Raw genomic sequence first — 20,935 nt, 5'->3', positions numbered from 1 at the left:
TTGGGTTATTCTTGTCTACTGATTTTTACATATGAACTGCAGAATCAGCTTAACTGCCTGCAGCAGTTTGAATGTGAGATGTTCCCCATAGTCTCATGTGTCTGTGATTAAACCTCATCCTTGATCTCTTGCTGGTGTAACCTTTGAGAGGTGGAGCCTTGCTGGAAGAGGTGTGCCCACAGGGATGGGCTGTGGAGTTTAAAAATCCAGCCTCCTATTAGTGCTCCTGAGCTTACCCTTGCTTCTTCTTCCCTGCTGAAGTGATAAGATGTGACACCACCCTTGCTTCTTCTTCCCTGCTGAAGTGATAAGATGTGACACCTTGGCTGTCTACTGTGCCATTCTTTCCCTGCCATGATGAAACTTCCCCTTGAAACTGTATGTTGAAATACATCATGGGCTATGGAACTAAATAGAGAGTTCTCAAAAGAAATACAGATGGCATATAAGCATCTAAAAAAATGTTCTGCATCCCTAGTCATCAGGGAAATGCACATTAAAATTACTTTGAGATTACATCTCACTCCTGTCAGACTGGCTACCATCATGAAAACAAATGACCATTAATGCTGGTGAGGATGTGGAAAAGAGGAATCCTTCTGCACTGCTGGTGAGAATGCAATCTGGTCCAGCCATTGTGGAAATCAGTGTGGAGGTTCCTAAGACAGGTAAAAATTAATCTACCATATGACCCAGCTATAGCACTCCTAGGCATATATCCTAAGGACTCAATCAATACCTTAGAGATACTTGCTGAACCATGTTTATTGCTGCTCTATTCACAATAGCTGGGAAATGGAACCAGCCTAGATGTCTCTCAGTTGATGAGTGGATAATGAAGATGTGGCACATTTACACAATGGAGTTCTACTCAGCGGTAAAGAAAAATGAAGTTATGAAATTTGCAGGAAAATGGATGGATCTGGAAAGGATTATACTAAGTGAGGTAACCCAGGCCCAGAAAGCCAAGCATCGCATGTTCTCTCTCATATGTGGATCCTAGCTACAGGTGACTGGAGTTCTGTGTGAGCAGGAAGAAAACTCAGTAGCAAAGGACAGTAAGCCAGAAAAGAGATATAAAGTGAAGAGAAAGGAAGGGACGGGGTGTATATATGTAAGTGGAAGAATAGATTAATGGGGGTGAAAAGGTCTAAGTGAGGTCAGTGGAAGAAACAGAATAAAGAATATGTGGAGGGAGGGCTAATCAAAATCCATGAGGACATAAATAAATCATATGGAGGAGGAGGCAGAGGGCTGCGAGCGACATGTCCCGGGGCTGCTGTGGCCAAGCGGTCCGTGGGGCTGTTTGACTGAGTCCGTGGTGGCCTGGCTACCGGCCCAGGATGAGTGGTGGCTGTCCGCCTCCCTCTCTCCCTCCCCAGTCCCCGCGGTTGGTGGCCCCTATGCTGGGACCCGGGGCAGTTCATGGGGCGGTTGTGGCGTCTCTCCGACTGCTGTTGCTGCTGCTGTCGCCGGTGCTCGGGGATCAGGCACTCCGTGTGGTCGGTTCCAGTGGGGCCGGGTTGCCAGAGAGCATCGTTTGGGCGGTCAACGAGGGCAGCGAGGTGCATGTGGACGAGCATGGGATCCACTTCCACAAGGACCCTCTGGAAGGCCGGGTGGGCCGAGCCTCAGACTATGGCATGAAACTGCCCATCCTGTGTTCTAACCCTGAGGACCAGATCCTGTATCAGACAGAGCGGGACAATGGGGAGACCTTTGGCTATGAAGTACCCATCAAGGAGGAGGGGGATTATGTGCTGGTATTGAAATTTGCTGAGGTCTAATTTGCACAGTCCCAGCAGAAGGTATTTGATGTCTGATTAAATGGCCATGTTGTTGTAAAGGACTTGGGTATCTTTGATCACGTTGGGCACAGCACAGCTCGTGATGAAATCATACCCATGAGCATCAGAAAGGGGAAGCTGAGTGTCCAGGGGGAAGTGTCCACCTTCACAGGAAAGCTCTACATGGAGTTTGTCAAGGGGTACTATGATAATCCCAAGGTCTGAGCACTCTACATCATGGCTGGGACAGTAGACAATGTACCAAAGCTGCAGCCTCATCCAGGATTGGAGAAGAAAGAAGAGGAGGAGGAGGAGGAGGAGGAAGAATATGATGAGGGGTCTGATCTCAAAAGACAGGCCAATAAGAACAGGGTGCAGTCAGGCCCTCGCACACCTAACCCCTATGCCTCGGACGACAGCAGCCTCATGTTTCCCATCCTGGTGGCCTTTGGAGTCCTCATTCCAACTATCTTCTGCCTGTGCCGCTTGTGAGAACAAATGACCAGCCTAAGCATGGTGGAGGGAGGGGAGTGGGAAAGAAACCATACCATGCTTCGGTTTCTGTATTTTTCACAATGATTACAAAACGAAAAACAAAACTAAACAAAAACCCCACACACATAAATTAAAGGAGAGTAAAAGAGGCAAAAAAAATCATATGGAAACCTACTTTTTTGGACATGGAACACTCAGAAGCTGAAGATTATTGCTGGAAAAATTTCAGTGCTAGGGATGGGATACCTTCCAGTGAGTTATTGGCCCGAGAGGTCCCTGATGCCCCCAAAACATCATAGGCAATTGCCAAGGCCCTTGTTTTCCCACCAGGAATAGATGGTAAGACCCTATTGCTGAAAACTCCACATACTTGGGCTGCAAAGCCACTGAGAAATCCTGTTTGAACTGAGCTGATAACCTCCTCCATGTAGACCAGCTGACAGAGAGATGCAAGAAGCCATTCTGCATGCAGTTCAATGGGAGAGAGAGAAATCACCAGTGAAGATACTCAGTGGTGGACAATGAAAGCCTTATATTTGGCCAGCCTGGCCAAATGAGCCAATGGGTGCAATAGTGGCACATCTGCCATGGTGGAAACCAACTGCCCTCCATTTGGACTGGAGGCACGCTCCATGGGAGGGAATACATCCCTGATACTGAAAACTTAAAACAGGGGTAGTTATGAGCCCTAGGGGTGTAACATCTGTTGCAGTCTTGCTAAATGTATATACTATGCCTATCAAACTGCCCAGTATGCATTCTCATAATGTTCACACCCTTATATTAATGCTATCCTCACTTTTGTTAGAGAATCTTCTCTTTTCAGATGGCAGTGACTTTGGGATGACTCAGAAGGCATCATGGTACTGGAAAGAAGTGACAGGAGTGCTCAGCACTGCAATATCTCTATCATACCTTCCAAGGCTCAGGGTCTATTGCAGAAGAGGTGGAGGAAAGAATGTAAGAGCCAAAGGAAGGGTAGAACTACTTACAACCTTCTCCCCCCAGACACAAAACGGCCTGGTTATCCATGACCTCACAGTGCCTGACACTACCTACACAAGACCATCATAATAAGAGGAAAAGATCATGACATCAAAATAAAAGACTGATTGAAGGGGGAGAGGATATGATGGAGAATGGAGTTTCAAAGGGGAAAGTGGGAGGGGGGAGGGAGGGCATTACCATGGGATATTGTTTATAGTCATTGAAGTTGTTAACAATAAAAGAGAAATTCTTTCATTTCATAAGCTGCTTCTGTTCAGGTATTTAGCAATAAGAAGGTATTGGTTACAGAAAATTCATACTAAGAAATTGAGCCATTGCTGGGTGAACTTTACAGAGTAGATTTTAGTATTTTTTTAAGAATAAGGTTTATTTATTTTTTATTTGTTTTTAGAGAGGGGGGAGGGAGGGAAGGAGGGAGAAAATGAATGTGCCAGGGTCTCTTGCCACTGTGAATGAACTCTAGACACCTGTACCACCTTGTGCATCTGGTGTTATATGGGTATTGGGGCATTGAACCTGGGTCCTTTGGCTTTGCAGGTAAGTGCCTTAACCACTAAGCCATCTCCCTCAGCCCTGGATTTTAGTCTTTTGGAATAGGTTTGGTGGCAGAATATTGAAGGATTGGGAACTTTGGACTACAGAAGCCTTCCATATACACAGGAAGAAGTGTGTACTGTGAAGATTTGGCCTTTGAAACTTCAGAGAGGAAACAGGACCTTTTCAGTAACTGGGCTAGAGGTAGTTCATGTGATATTCTGGCTACATTTGGCCCATGTTCTGAGGACTTGGGGAAAGTTGAATTTAAAAGTAATGGATTAGGGCCAGATATGGTGGTGTACATCTTTAATCCCAGAACTTTGAAGGCAGAAGTAGGAAGATCACTGAGTATAAGGCCAGCCTAGAACTACAGAGTGAGATCCAGGTCAGCTTCGGCTATAGTGAGACCCTACCTCATAAAAACCAAAATGATGATGATGATAATAATAATAATAGATTGGTGTGCTTGGCAAAGGAAAATACAGAGTAAAAGGCTATGAAAAATGTAAAATTTGGTATGGAAGGACATATAGATTGTTTTAGGCCACTTCAGCTGCAATTGTTTCAGAGATTCCCACCAGTGAGGATGGTCTAGCTGCTCTGCTCTGCAGAGGGACATTAGGAGGAATGCTGATTCTTTTGAAAGAAAGGGTGGGAGCTTGAAGGAAGATTTCTAGAGTTTCCTGCTCTGCAAGATCACATTTTATCCCACCTGGATTAAAATTTTTGACAGTGTACACTTGGTACTTGTTTTGGAAGTATGATAAATGAAGAAATTAGAGGGTCATTGAATTGCAACATGGTTTTCTGGAGATGACCACTGAGGCTTGGCAGTGTGAAGCAGGATCATGGTTCTCCTTGGAGTCCCTGGGGGCCATGGCATAGAGCTAGGAAGATGATCCAAGGAGTGCAGTGGAGACCCTAGGATTTTGGACATACCAGGACTATAGGATAGCCACCAAGGAAAGCTGCTGGTTCAGGTGAACTCTGTCAGGGAAGCAAGCAGCATGATTTGAGGGCCAGAGCTACCCAAAAGCCTTTTGAAGCCCAGGGGATTTCATCATGAGTCCCAGATTCTGGACAGGGAGCTGCAGGTTTTGATGTTTGCCCTGCTGCTTTTCCATCTTTCATTGGTCTGTTTTTCCTTGTTATGCCTTCATTCCTTCTTTGGAGACTAGAATTTATTTTTATGTTGTTGTTTTTAGTATTTCAAGGAAGGGTCTCACTCTAGCCCAGGCTCACCTAGATTTCACTATGTACTGTCAGGCTGGCCTCGAACTCATGGTGGTCCTTCTACCTCTGCCCCTGAGTACTGGGATTAAAGGCATGTGCCACTATACGCAGCTTAACTTTTTTTTTTTTTTTATGGGGCTCACAGTTAAGAGACTACCTAGGATTTCAGATGAGACTTTGGACTTTTGAAAAATATTGGGTCTGGTGAAGACTATAGAAACTTTTTTGTTATGTTTATTTATTTATTTAAGAGAGAGAGAGTGAGAAAAGAAAGAGAGAGAGAACAGATGGTGTGCCAGGGTCTCCAACCAGTGTAAATGAACTCCAGACACATGCACCACTTTGTGCATCTGGCTTTACATGGGTACTGAGGAATCAAACCTGGGTCCTTGCCAGAAGGTGCTACATGGGCGACTGGGGAAAATGACCAATATCTGTCCAAGCAACTCATGGTCGAACCTACTTAGCAGTAAATAACCTGTTGTGATGCCCACACAAGTGCAATAGTGGCACACAGCCATGGAGGGAACCAACTGCTCTTGATATGGCTAACTGATCCCTTCAGTGGTACGGGACCCATAGGTGGACCTGGGAAACAAGTCAGAACCATATCCAAACATAAGCCCACTCTCCTATATCAAGATACCATCAATCATGGGCTACAAGAGGGCCTACACCTATTAAACTCTCTATAAAAAAAAAGGAAGGGTTATCTCATTTGTCCTGGTGGTAACTTACTCTCCATTGGAGAATCTGCTTCTTTTTATCAGATAGATGTAGATCCTAAGGAGAGAGCCACCCAATCATACCTCAAAAGGGCCCCAGCTGAAACTAAGGAAAATTGGCGAAACAAGCAAGGGTGCTATTTCCCTGATGAACCGGGTACCAGCACAAGGGGGGAGACCAACACAGAGAAAAATCAACTCCTACCAAATCAGAGAGCCAGAGCCCCAGAGGCCCCCAACACCTCGTCACTGAAGCAGACCAAAAATGAACCCAACATGGCTCAGGGAAATTTTGTGGAAGAGGGGGTGGAAAGAATGTCAGAGCCACATGTTGGGTCATGATTTGCAGAGACATTTATCGTACCAATAAACGTAGGCTAACCCCACAATGCACGACCCATACACCTCAACAAGGAGGGGCCAATGGGGAGGGGGTAGGCCACGGATGAGCCTAATAATGGTACCAAACTGCCTGTATTTGCTAAATACAAAACTAATTTTAAAAAATACACACAAAAAAACCCTGGGTCCTTTGCCTTTGCACACAAGTGCTTTAACCAGTAAGCCATTTCTTCAACCTTTTTTCTTTTTTTAAGTCAGGGTCTCTCACTATAGCACAGGTTGACCAGGAACATACCTGTATTCCAGGCTGGCCTCAAACTCATGCCAATTCTCCTACCTCTGTCTCCTAAAGTGTTGGGATTAAAGGTGTGGCACCACACCCAGCTTAAGACTACAGGGACTTTTAAAGTTGAACTGAATGTATTTTGTATTGAGTTGGCCATGAGTTTGTGGGGGCCAGGGGGTGGGATGTGGTAATTTGAACATGAGATATCCTTCATAGACTCCTGTGCGCATGATTAAGCCTCCTACTCGATCCCCAGCTGAGCTGGCAGAACCTTTGAAAGGTTGAGCCTTGCTGGAAGGAGGGGTGTCAGTGGGGTTGGGCTGTGGGATTTGACAGTTCATTCCCCTTGCCAGAGCTGAAGTCATTTGTCTGGTGGGAGCAGTGAGGTGCAAGACAGTTCCAGACTGAGCTGATGATGCCCACTAGGGCTCACCATACAGAATCTGTAGGAAGGCACCATAGGCCAGGCTCTGGGGGTCATATGACAGGCCCACAGTGGGAAGTAGGTGGCTCCTTGAATGGTACTTTTGGAGATGAAGAGAGTGGGATATTGAAATCACCCACTTTTATTGTATCAGGGCCTGTGTGTCTGTTTTACAAAACTGGGAGCCCCAGTGTTCAGTAATGTGCCACTTTCTTTGAGGCAGGGCCTTTGGCTGCTGCAAGTGAACTGTTAGGCTGTAAAGGAATGTCTGACTAGCTGGCCTGTCAGCTTTAGGTTTTCCTAGATTTGCCTATCATCACAGGCAGGCTGCGATCATAGACACATGCACCACTATGCATTTGGCTTTATGTGGGTGCTGGGGGATTGAACCTGAGCTGGCAGGCTTTGTGAGCAAGCACCTTTGAGTGAGCCATCATCCCAGCAATGCTACCTTCATGATGAATTGTTCCCTTAATTCTATGTAGTGGCTTTCGTTATTCTTACATGGATGGCTTGGGAAGTATCTGCTGACTAATTTTCAGTTACAAGAATAGCTATGATAACTTGTTTTCAGCCTCTGCTCATTTAAGAGTTTTTTTGTCCTCCTTTGACTTCCAGTTTATGGTTTGGTTTACCTGTTACATGTGTTTCTTGGACTCCTGGGTGGTGGGATTAAAGGCATGTGCCATATACCTAGTTTAAGACTAATGTTTTATAATCCAGTAAGACTATGCATTTTTGTCATTTAAGGTTACTAAATGAGAAGTGTTTAGCAATATTTATAATTTCCTTATTTGCTTTTCTGGTTGGCTGGATTCTTTTTCTCTTTATTTTTTCCTTTATCAGTATCAGGGGTGTTTGTTTACTGTGCTGGATGTGATGGATTCCTTCCTACTCTCCTCTGTTCAGTAATTTCTCCACTAATCTATTCTTTCCTGTGCTCTTATGATTGAGACTGTCTTTCTTCTTCCTCTGTGCAGAGTATTCCTCTAAGTATCTGGCTTCTTAAGTGCTGGCTTGGTGGTCATGTATTACTTTCTGCATATCTTGATCTGACTTGTTTCTCTATTAAGTTAAAAAAAAGATAGGTTTGTTGGATATAGTATTCTTGGTCAGCAGTTATTTACTTTCAGGTATTGAAATAGAGTATTCCATACTTCATGGCTTTGATGGTTGCAGGTAAAAATTCTGATTTCTTTCTCTTTTTTTGGGTGGAGGGATGAGGTAAGGTCTCGCTCTAGCCCAGGCTGAAGTGGAATTCACTATGTAGTCTCAGACTGACCTGAACTCACAACAACCCTCCTACCTCTGCTTCCTGAGTGCAAGGATTAAAAGTGTGTGCCACTGCTCCAGAGAGAGAGAGAGAGGGAGAGAAAGAAAGAAAGGGAGGAGGGAGAGAGACAATAGGCAAAACTTGCTCTCTAGCCACTGCAAACAAATGCCAGATGCATATGCCACTCTTTGCTCCTGGCTTTATGTAGGAACTGGGGAATTAAACTTGGGTTGTTAGGCTTTATGGGCAAGCACCTTAATGGCTGGGCCGCCCCTCCAGGCCCTAAATATCTGATTTTATTTGGATGTTTCTGCCTTTGCAGGCAAGTTGGACTTTTGTTCACTGACAGCTTCCTTCAGAGCTTATGGTGGGAACATCTAGGCTCCATCATCCTTGGACAGGTCTACCCATCCAACTCTGCCATCTGCAGCTCACATGGTTCCTCTTTTGAACCACTCCTTGCCTTCAGCTTTCTGTGGCAGATAACCCACAGTCCTGGCATCACCAACACTCTAGAATCTGCACTGCAACTTAAACTTCTCAGCTTTGGGCTGGAGAGATGGCTTAGCGGTTAAGCGCTTGCCTGTGAAGCCTAAGGACCCCGGTTTGAGGCTCGGTTCCCCAGGTCCCACGTTAGCCAGATGCACAAGGGGGCGCACGCGTCTGGAGTTCGTTTTCAGAGGCTGGAAGCCCTGGCGCGCCCATTCTCTCTCTCTTCCTCTATCTGTCTTTCTCTCAGTGTCTGTCGCTCTCAAATAAATTAAAAAAAAAACAAAAAACAAACTTCTCAGCTTCATTTAATGGCCTCTGAGGGCCTCTTTGTTACGAATGTCACTCCCCTACATATGATCTGGCTTCAGTGGCTACCTGACACCTTTGTGTAAACTTTGTGTAAACCTCCATGAACCTCTCTCTTGCACTGAATAGGCATGCAAAACCAGCAACACGTGGAAAACGCTGCCAAATGCTGCTGGCAACTTGAGATGCAGTCTGCCTTGGTCGACTTGTTGGAGTTTTTCCCTTACAGCTTTTCCTCTGGGGTGTGTACAGAAAACATCAGGGTTCTAATAGCCTTGAGTAGCTCCATTCCTCCAAGGGTGTTCACCCCTTCTATGTCACTGTAGTGACTTCTGTGTACCATGTTGGCTTAATATGTGAAAATACTCTGCTAGAGATGGTTTTTAGTGGTTAAGGCACTTGCCTGAGAAGCCTAAGGACCCATGTTTGACTCTCTAGGTCCCACGTAAGCCAGACAGACAAGTTCACACAAGCACACAAGATGACGCAGGCGCACAAGTGGTGCACGTGTCTGTAGTTCAATTACAGTGGCTGGAGGCCCTGGCATACCAATTCTCTTTCTCTGTCTCACATAAAAAAGGGTGGGGGGCAGTGCGTTGGGTTTGCCTAAAATAAAAGAGAAACTGTTCTACTAGGCAGGAGTTTTTGAGCAGGAAGTCACTTGTGTGGCAATCTAAGTTCAGGCTCTTGTGTTCAGGTGAATTTTCATTTGTATATGTGTCCTCTATAAATTTTATTTCCATGGGTGGGGTTTGTCCTCAGGCTAACTTCCCTATTGTCCAATCACACAGCCCAAGGTTCTCTTTGGTGTTCTCATCTCTTCGGCTCTTGGAGCTGTTTCCTCATCTGCACCTGATCCTTGCTCATGCTCTTCTCCTGCTCAGACTGCATGTGGATCCTGTCTTCCTGTTCTACTCCATCTCTCCAAGTGTGCACTTAAAAGAGCAGTGAGCCATAACCCTGGCAGAGCCTGAATGGTATCTAGTCTTCAGATTTCCACAGATAAACCAATTAGCCCGTATTTTGAATCCAGCCTCACTTAATGTGGTCAGAATGCACCCAGATGTTTTTTTTTTTGTTGTTGTTGTTTTGCCAAAATGCAGCATGAAAGGCTTCTGCCCAGTTCCAGGTAGATTCCTGCCTCGTCTCTGAAACCACATGAGCCAGGCCTCCCCTGTCTGCACTTCACTTGACATTCTTTTTTGTTCTTAATTTTTATTAACACTTTCTATGATTATAAAAAATACCCCATAGTAATTCTGTCCCTCGTCCCCCCACTTTCCCCTTTGAAATTCCATTCTCCATCATATCCCCTCCCCCTCTCAATCAGTCTTTTATTTTATGTCATGATATTTTCTTCCTGTTTTGATGGTCTTGTGTAGGTAGTGTCAGGCACTATGAGGTCATGGATATCCAGGCCATTTTATGTCTGGAGGAGCACATTGTAAGGAGTCCTACCCTTCCTTGGCTCTTCACATTCTTTCTGCCACCTCTTACACATTAGACCCTGAGCCTTGGAAGGTGTGATGGAGATATTACTCCTACTGCATTCAATTCTTTCTAGCACCATGATACCTTCTGAGTCATCCCAAGGTCACTGCCATCTGAAATGAGAAGATTCTCTACCCAAAGTGAGAGTAGCATTAATATAAGGGTATGAATATTAAGAGAAGTGCTTACTGGGCAGTTTGATAAGCATAGTATATACATTTTTCCAGAAATCAGCAGATGTTACACCCCTAGGGCTCATGACTACTCCTGTTTTAAGTTTTAAGCATCAGGGATGTGTTCCCCCCCATGGAGAGGGCCTCCAGTCCAATTGGAAGGCAGTTGGTTTCCACCATGACAGATGTGCCACTATTGCACCCGTTGGCGCATTTGGCTTGCCTGGCCATTTATAAAGCTTGCAGTGTCCACTGTTGAGTATTTTCACTGGTGGTATCTCTTTCTCCCATTGAACTACATGTAGAATGGCTTCTTGCAGCTTTCTGTCAGCTGGTCTACATGGAGGAGGTTATCAGCTCAGTTCCAGCAGGATTTCTCAGTGGTCTTGCAGCCCAACTCTGACATTATCTTCCAAACTCAAACCAGAATGGCCCATTAGGCTCTGATTACAGCATTCTAGGGATTCTGCAATACCAAACTTTAATCTCTTCCTCATCCTCTGGCAACATTGTTCCAAAGGCTAAAGAGCGACATGGTCAGGTTCATCATTCATCACAACAGCAGCCCCATACTTGAAGAGATGACCTGTGCAAAATGACTCCAAAGTCAATGTATCTTTGTCTTAATCCTGTTTTATTTATTTATGTATTATTATTTTGGGTTTCCAAGATAGGGTCTCATTCTAGCTCAGGCTGGCCCGGAATTAACTATGTAGTCTCAGGGTAGCCTCGAACTCTTGGTGATCCTCCAACCTCTGCTTCCCGAGTGCTGGGATTAAATGCACGTGCCACCACACTCGGACTAATCCTGTTTTTTGAGTTCTAATTGGATGGAAAAATATCATGATTCTAAGTGACATCTGGCCCATGTCTTGCTAAACAAACATCTTTCAAGAGCCAGAGGGTGAACAAACACAGAAAACTATGTGCTGTAATAAAATAAATACTTGATTACAATTTCTGGAACCATGAGGTAAATGACTTCCAGGAACCTGCTGTCTTCCCCTTTCCCTTACTTGGCTCAACTTCAACAGAAACCCTAGCCTCTGACTAGAGCACCCATGCTTTCTTTAGCATCTCCACCCCTCTGTCCATGGAGCGTGAGGAAACTTTTTGCTTCTGCTATACTGCTACAATCTTTGCTTCCCAAACTCTGGCCTCAATGTCCACCTAACACTTGGTACCAATTTTTTTTTATTAGCTACTTTTCTTGCTGCCTTGACAAAATACCTAGAAAAAGCAATTTAAAGAGCTGGGGAGATTGCTTCGTGGTTAAAGATGCTTGCTTGCAAAGCCTGTACCCAGCTCCAATTTCCCAGTCCCATGTCAAGCTGGTGACAAAAGTAACATGTTTGGAGTTGATTTGTCAAAATAAGAAATCCTGGTGCACCCATACTTATGCACACAACCTACATAAATAAATGAAAAATTTGAAAGGAACTTAAGGAAGGAAGGGTTTGTTTTGCTTAGGAGTTTGTGGGGACAATCCATCCTGGAAGGGGAGGTGTGACTGCAGAAGCACGAGGTCATTGCACATGTGGTCAGGAAGCGGAGAGGTCTGAATGCTGGTGTTCCACTCTTTATTCAGGGCAGGATTCCCACCTATGGAATGAGGCTGCCCACATTCAGGGTGGGTCTTCCCTCCTTAGTTCATCCTCTCTGGAAATGTCTTCACAGACACATGCAGATGCTTGTTTCTTAGGTGATGCTGAATCCAGTGCAGTTGATAATGACCACAAACTGTGGCCATGGCCATATGGATTTATTGCAGGAAGGCAACTCTATCACTTACTTTTCTTGTTGCTGTCACAAAATACTTAACAAAACCAACTTAAATGCACCCATGCTCTTATTCTGAGGAAGAGGACTAGACTTGTGTCTTGTTCTAGGTACTCTGAGGAAAACCCTCCCATCTCAGCCTCAAAGCAGGTACCATGCCACTGGAAGTATTCCCAGTGGACTAAGACCAAAAGGAAGGCAACGGGGTACACTGTCACCACAGGTAGCCGTGTTCTAGAGGGACCAACTAACACCCAGCAGTGCCCCCAACTGAAACGACAATTGGGGAGTGTGGGAATCCGTTCTGAGACTCGCGGCTTCTGAAATTATGCTGTCTGGTAGGTAGGACTGGGAAACAAGCAAGAGACATATTAGTGCCAACCTTTCAGGTGGCTTTCACTGGAAACATGGTGGCACTGTATTCTCACTTCCTCCTTGAATAGCTAGAACTGTCCTGTCCTGTCACATGCTGGGCACACACCAAGACATGCATTAGCCTATGCCAGCCACTACCCTGACAGGAAGGGAGAAGGGAAATGCCCTATTCTCCTGAGGGTGTTTAGGGCACCCCAAAACCCAGATTATAGGTCTGGACTGAAAGGCCCAAGAATTCAGAAGCCCAGAAATACTATCACGCTCCAAAGGGAGCTTAAGTGGGCCCCTGCATACCTCAAACTCCAGGCTTTACTCTCTGTTGAAAGCAAGTAAAGAATCCCTCTTCTCATTATATCAGAGCCCGCTCCTAATATAAAACTAGGTAAAAAGGGCATGAGATAGCCCTCAAGGATGGGAAATGAGTAATAAAGTGAACCACTTATTTGGTTTCTGTAAATAGCCTGCACCATAAGCCTTAATAGACCACACCGTAAGCCTTAGTAGCCCGCACCATAAGCCGTAGCAGCCTGCCTCAGACCACCAAGGTCATAGGAGACTGATACCACACTCTGCTACTCCCACCCAAGGACCTGCGCAAATGCTGACCTCCAAGGTCATAGGAGACTGACACCACACTCTGCTACTCCCACCCAAGGACCTGCGCAAATGCTGACCGCTAAGGTCATAGGAGACTGATTGGTCTAATGCACAGGCTTTGTTAGAAACCCTATAAAAACTGTCCCGTTCCTGCATCCGGGGATCTGCAGTCCTCTACCCCTGTGCGGTGTACGACTGTGGGCCCCAGCGCGCTTGGAATAAAATCCTCTTGCAGTTTGCATCAAGACCGCTTCTCGTGAGTGATTTGGGTTGTCGCCATATCCGGGCAGAGCATGGGGTCCTTGTTTTGGGGGTCTTATAGGACCTGTGCAAACTTAGCAAACAGGTGGGGCCCACCCTCCACCTCAACCTTAACTCCTTTTATTTTTAAATGTCTTATTTTTATTTATTTGACAGAGAAAGAGGGAGAGTGTTGCAGTCAGGTTCGCATTGCTGGTAGATATCATCCAACTAAGAGCAGCTTGTGGGAAAAAGAGGTTTCTTTTGGCTTACAGGCTCGAGGGGAAGCTCCACCATGGCAGGGGAAAATGATGGCATGAGCAGAGGGTGGATATCACCCCCTGGCCGACATAAGGTGGACCACAGCAACAGGAGTGTGTGCCAAACACTAGCATGGGGAAACTGGCTATAACACCTGTTGGGCCTTGAAAGGCCCGGACATGAGGCCTAGTGGAACTTCCTGAGCCTAGCTAAGCTTTGAGAACTGCCTCCACCCAGCTATGACTCAGTAGGGGGCCAAAGGGCCTCTGGGCTGCTACTTCTGCTCAGGAAATTAGAGTTCCTGCCTGTGGGCGCTTAGAGCTCAGCATGGGGCCAAATGGCCTCTGGCCTGCTACTTCCACACAGGAAGTTAGAGTTCCCGCCTGTGTGTGCTTAGAACCAATCATCTCAAAGGTCGTGGTATGCTATTGGCCCTTACATCTCACCCCATCCTAAAATCCCCCGCCTTTGTTCTCAACATTATATAAAATAAACACCCGCCTGTAACAAAGTGAGCTCCTGCTTTGAGACTCCCAGCTTGGTGGTTTTGTTCCTGGCCATCTACACCTACCCTCCTCCTCAACCTCTTGGAAAGAACCAGTGGGCCTGGTACTTCCCCAGCACTACCTGCTGGGGGGGGGGGCAAATTCCCAAATCTCCATCGGCTGGGAACCTAGCATTCAGAACACGTAAGTTTATGGGGGACACCTGAATCAAACCACCACATTCCGCCCATGGCCCCCATAAACTGATAACCATACATTATGTAAAATGCAATGCATTCATTCAACTTGAAAAGTCCCCATAGTTTTTGTCAATTCCAGTGATGTTCATACATCCCCATAGTCCAAGATCTTTTAACTGAACCATAATAACCTGAACAAAACCATAATGCAACAGAATAAACATTCACACTGCAGAAGATGGCATTGGGCATAGCAAAGAAACATTCAGCCAATACAAGATTAAAACAACCAGGGCAAACATCAAACTGTAACTCCAAGTCCAACAACTCTAGCCAGTGACAAATCTCCAAGTCCGATAATTCTAACCAGCAACAAGTCTCCGGCATTCCAGTTCTGCCCCTCCAGCTAGGCTACTCACAGTCCTGGGAAACTTCATCGAGGCTGCCAGCTTTCCTTAGCAGCCTTCTCATTGTCCCTGCATCTTCACTGCAATCTCATGGCCCTGTTCTGGCAAGAGAGGAGACTCTCCTCTAGGGCACCCTTAGAAACCTTGAGATGATGTATGTGGGTCTTAAGCTTGGAATTTTCCTTTTTGATCTTCTGTTGTTCCCTCACTAGTTTGTCCAGAGATGCTAAAAGCAACCAACCAGCCTCATCATTTGTCTTATTTTTCCACAAATTTTCAAATATTTTAAATACACAGTCAGTAAATTCTTTTCTCTTCACAAGACATGACTCAGGATCACCAAATACATCTATCACACGGAGTTCCTTAAATAGTGCACACCATGGATTATTAGTGCCCTCCTTATTTCCAGTAAAAGCGCTCTCCTTACCACCAGTAGGGCCTTTGGTAGCATTGAAGTTGGAAAGCCAACCCCAGATAGCACCAAGCCCACTAGAGAAATTCATCCTTACAATTCTGTTTCTCTAGAACCACTCCTGGTACCAAAATCTATATTAGTCAGGGTTCTCTAGAGGAACAGAACTGCTAAATTAATTATTTTAAAAAGGAAATTTATTGGATTTGCTTACAGTAGTCCAATAGCAGTTGCAGGCCTGAGAATCATGGAACCTGGTAGCTGCTCAGTCCATGTGGTCAGATGCCTCAGCAAATGCAGATGGCACCTGAAGGGCTTGAGGTAGCCTGAAGAGCCTCTGGGTTTCAATCCATGCAGGTCTTCAGTTGACACTGGTCTTTAGTCTGTGGTGGTCTTCAGTCCATGCTGGAAGGCAGAGAGCAGCTCCGGCAGCCAAGTGGGAAGAAGGAAGGGGCTCTTTTCCCCCAGAGCTTCCTTATATGAAGTACTCCTCTGAGCAGGGTGCCCGCTCTGGGGGAAAGGCTCACTCCATCCCTCCAGCCCTCAACCCCAACTTCTTTTTTTTAAAATTTTTATTAGCATTTTCCATAATTATTAAAAAAATCCCATGTTAATTCCCTCCCTACCCCCCACACTTTCGCCTTTGAAATTCCATTCTCCATCATATTACCTCCCCATCACAATCACTGTACTTACAGATATACAATATCAACCTATTAAGTACCCTCCTCCCTTCCTTTCTCTTTCCTTTATGTCTCCTTTTTAACTTACTGGCCTCTGCTACTAAGTATTTTCATTCTCACGCAGAAGCCCAGTCATCTGTAGCTAGGATCCACATATGTGGCGCTTGGCTTTCTGGGCCTGGGTTACCTCACTTAGTATAATCCTTTCCAGGTCCATCCATTTTTCTGCAAATTTAGAAACTTCATTTTTCTTTACCACTGAGTAGAACTCCATTGTATAAATGTGCCACATCTTCATTATCCACTCATCAGTTGAGGGACATCTAGGCTGGTTCCATTTCCCAGCTATTATAAATTGAGCAGCAATAAACATGGTTGAGCACATACTTCTAAGGAAATGAGATGATTCCTTCGGATATATGCCTAGGAGTGCTATAGCTGGGTCATATGGTAGATCAATCTTTAGCTGTTTTAGGAACCTCCACACTGATTTCCACAATGGCTGGACCAGATTGCATTCCCACTAGCAGTGTAGAAGGGTTCCTCTTTTTCCACATCCCCGCCAACATTTATGATCATTTGTTTTCATGATGGTGGCCAATCTGACAGGAGTGAGATGGAATCTCAATGTAGTTTGAATCTGCATTTCCCTGATGACTAGTGACCTAGAACATTTTTTTCGATGCTTATACGCCATTCATATTTCTTCCTTTGAGAATGCTCTATTTAGCTCCATAGCCCATTTTTTGACTGGCTTGTTTGATTCCTTATTATTTAACTTTTTGAGTTCTGTGTATATCCTAGATATTAATCCTCTATCAGATATATAGCTGGCGAAGATTTTTTCCCATACTGTCAGTTGCCTCTTTGCTTTTTTCACTGTGTCCTTTGCAGTGCAAAATCTTTGTAATTTCATGAGGTCCCAGTGATTAATCTGTGGTTTTATTGCCTGAGCAATTGGGTCAACTCCAACTTCTTGAAGTAGCAGTTACCTTCTGGATGTATGGACAAAAAGCAAAACAAAACAACAACAACAAAAACCCTTACCAAATGGGAGAAAAGGTTTATTTCAGCTAATAGTCTTGAGAAGAATTTTCATTGCAGCAGGAAAGCATGGCAGTGCAAAGACTGGGTATCACGTCTTTTCACATCACCTGGAAGGTAACAACAAGAATGAGCTAGCTCATGAACACCCAGCAAGGCTGCACTAATAACCCCAAGGCCTGCCTCCAGTGACACACCTCCTCCAGAAAGGCTCCACCTCCTCAACCTCCACCAGCTGGGGATCCGGTACCAGGCTTAGTCACAGACACATGAAGCTATGGGGACATTTTACATTCAAACCACCAGAGAATCCAACCTCAGGAACTGGGAAATCTAGGGGTCAAATGTGATGGTGCATGCCTTTAATCCCAGCTTTTGGGAGAGAGAGGTAGGAGGATCACTGTGTGTTCAAGGCCAGCCTGAGACTACAAAGTGAAGTCCAGGTCAACCTAAAGGGAGGGGGCTGTGGTAGCGCCTGTGGGTGTCTGGCTGCAGGCCCTCTTCTCAGGACACTCCCTACAGCCAAACCCCTCCCATGGGATGTGGCTGGTGTGGCCTGGGCTGTGCAGAGTGTGCTCAGACTGCAGCCTCGCGTGGCAGGTCTGGTCACTGTGATGGCTCCAGCTGCATGTTGTGAGCAGGAGTCTCTGGATCTCAGCTTTGAATCCTGAACAGCTGCCTCCCATATCCTCACTTCCCACAGCTATGGCTTCCTGAATCACTTCCTGGGAAGCCCAGGACCCTCTGAGACCAGGTGAGGAAAAGATGCCGGGTGGGGAAGGGGAGATGGGACAACAGGTGGGTGACTTGTCTATTGTGCTGCCCTGGGGGCTCTGCCTGGTCCTCCACATGGGTGCTTTTTTTTTGTGGGAAAAAGAGTGTTATTTTGGCTTACAGGCACGAGGGGAAGCTCCACGATGGCAGGGGAAAATGATGGCATGAGCAGAAGGTGGACATCACCCTCTGGCCAACATAAGATGGACCACAGCAACAGGAGGGTGTGCCCAACACTTGCATGGGGAAACTGGCAATAAAGCCCATAAGCCCGCCCCCAACAATACACTCCCTACAGGAGGCATTAATTCCCAAATACCCATCAGCTGGGAACCTAGCATTCAGAACACCTAAGTTTATGGGGGACACCTGAATCAAACCACCACATTCCGCCCCTGGCCCCCATAAACTGATATACATACATGATGTAAAATACAATGCATTCAGTCTGACTTTAAAAGTCCCCATAGTTTTTATCAATTCCAATGATGTTCATACATCCCCATAGTCCAAGATCTTTTAACTGAGCCGTAATACCAAAAAATAACCTCAAAAAACCCATAATGGCACAGAATAAATATTCACACTGCAAAAGATGGCATTGGGCATAGCAAAGAAACATTCAACCAATACAAGATTTAAAACAACCAGGGCAAACATCAAACTTTGTAGCTTCAAGTCCAGCAACTCTAGCCAGTGACAAATCTTCAAGTCTGATAATTCTAACCAGCAACAAGTCTCTGGCATTCCAATTTCACCCCTCCAGCTAGGCTACTCACAGTCCTGGGAAACTTCATCGGGGCCAGCAGCTCCTTGGCAGCCATCTCATGGTCCCAGCATCTCCACTGGGTCTCCACTGCAATCCATGGTTCATCCGCATGGCCTCATGGGGTCTCCATGCAGGCAACCAGCAAACCTGCATCACACTGCACATGGCCATTTCCAAAACACAAGACCGTGTTGCAAACTCAATGACCCTCTTTCCAGCATTTCTTATAGTCCACGATACCAGGTAGGGTGCCAATTTGTTAATCCAGGTGGGAATAAAGCAGACTTTGAAGAACAGGACACTCCTTGAGCACTCAGGCCCCTTCAAAAGAGGGCTGGAGAGATGGCTTAGCGGTTAAACGCTTGCCTGTGAAGCCTAAGGACCCCGGTTCGAGGCTCGATTCTCCAGGACCCACGTTAGCCAGATGCACAAGGGGGCGCACGCATCTGGAGTTCATTTACAGCGGCTGGTGGCCCTGGTGCACCCATTCTCTCCCTCTCTCTCTCTCTCTCTCTCTCTCTCTCTCTCTCTCTGCCTCTTTCTCTCTGTCTGTCACTCTCAAATAAATAAATAAAAATGTTTTAAAAAAATGAGTCTACATTTTTCCTGTTGCCCATTTTAGGTCAGCTAGCCCAGTCTCAAAGGTTGTAATTACTTAATTGCAGCTGAATGGGCAACAGTTCACCCAAAGATTTTTCTTTCTGTGCCATATTCCTCTGCTCACACCAGTTCATTTCTACGCAAAGCAACCCTGCACAACTTCTCAGGACACGGGCACAAGAGCAAGCTTCTTACACAAACTGCTAGCCCAGTCTAAGCAAAGCTCTTTCTCGCCCTCATAAGCCAAACCTCACAGTCCACAGTTCTTACTGCATTCAGGTCTTGCAGCTCAGACCAGATTAGTCCATCAAGCTGTACTTACAGCACTGCAAAGCACCTCTTAGGCCAAGGATTCAACTCCTTCCACATTCCCTTTGAAATCAGCTCCAAAAGGCCAGAGCCACACAGTCAGGTGTCTAGCAGCAATCCCACTCCTTGGTACCACTTTACTGTTGCAGTCGAGTTCACATTGCTGTTAAAAATCACCCAACCAAGAGCAGCTTGTGGGGAAAAGAGATTTATTTTGGCTTACAGGCTTGAGGGGAAGCTCCACGATGACAGGGGAAAGTGATGGCATGAGCAGAGGGTGAACATCACCCTCTGGCCAACATAAGATGGACCACAGCAACAGGAGGGTGTGCCCTCCACGTGGGTGCTTCTAACTGCCTGGATGCCTGGAGCAACCTCATCCATTTCTTCTTGCCTTTTAGAACCCCAGGGACACTGCTCGTCCACATATCTATTCACATCATTCTCTTTCTTGACTTCCAATCTAAATCTGGACACCCCAAGAGAAGCTCCTCCTGTATCCCCACCTGAGCACTGTGTAGCTGCCCAGGTTTGAGGCCAGCCCCATCCTCACTGTCCCTGATCCTGTCATTCCGTCTTTCAGGAGGCACCCCTGGGCTTTACTCTGTCCTCCAGGGTCTGTCTTCACCTTGTAGCACCCTCATGCTTTTCTTTCTGACCTGGCCCTCTCTCCCCACAGTCGCTAGTGACCTTCTAATACAAAAGGTAGCTGGCCCTGTGGGGTCTCACCTTGCCTGCAGTCCTTACCATCAGCGGCTTGTGTCTGAGCTCCGACAGGAGCAGGAGAAACAGTTGGGTCTGAGCTCCTGAAATTTGCCTTTACTTTGCCAAGACCAGGACCACTCTTGCCTCCTTCCCGCTAAGTCCCTCTTGTCTGTGGAGCACTGCCGCCCAGCACCCTTTCCTCTCCCCATGTGTGGGGAGACAACCAGTTCCTTGCTGACTGTGAGCTGAGGGGGTGTCCCTGGGTGTCTATTTCCAGAATTTTTGTTTGTTTGTTTGTTTGTTGAGCTAGGGTTTCAGTCTAGCCCAGGCTGACCTGGAATTCATTATGTAGTCTCAGGGTGGCCTCGAACTCATGGCGATCCTACTACATCTGTCTTCTGAGGGCTGGGATTAAAGGTGTGCGCCACTATGCCTGGCTATTTCTGGTTTTTCCGGGTGGCTCAAGGCTGAGACACCCCCACTCTTAGGGACTCCTTGTGACTTGGGGTTCCTTTTAGCTTGGTTAGGAGTTTCAAACACCACTGACCCATTAAATGATAGGCATGTCACCTTCTGAGCTTGTCACCACTTCTGCCTCTGCTTATTTCTCATCACCACATTTTTCAGACCCCACCTCTTTTTTATTTTATTTTATTATTTTATTTTTGAGAGAGAGAGACAGAAATTTCACTCCAGGTTCTTCTGTCCTTCAAATGAACT

General features: G+C 46.0%; 1 pseudogene; it reads left to right on the top strand.

The window, feature by feature from the left end:
- The first annotated feature begins 1,403 nt into the window (after window positions 1-1,403).
- On the top strand, window positions 1,404-2,356 carry LOC101595715 (annotated as a pseudogene).
- The last annotated feature ends 18,579 nt before the right edge of the window (window positions 2,357-20,935 follow it).

The sequence above is a fragment of the Jaculus jaculus genome, chromosome 1, assembly GCF_020740685.1.
Source record: "Jaculus jaculus isolate mJacJac1 chromosome 1, mJacJac1.mat.Y.cur, whole genome shotgun sequence".
In the NCBI taxonomy this organism is placed as follows: Eukaryota; Metazoa; Chordata; class Mammalia; order Rodentia; family Dipodidae; genus Jaculus; species Jaculus jaculus.
This window is presented reverse-complemented; position numbering and strand designations above follow the sequence as displayed.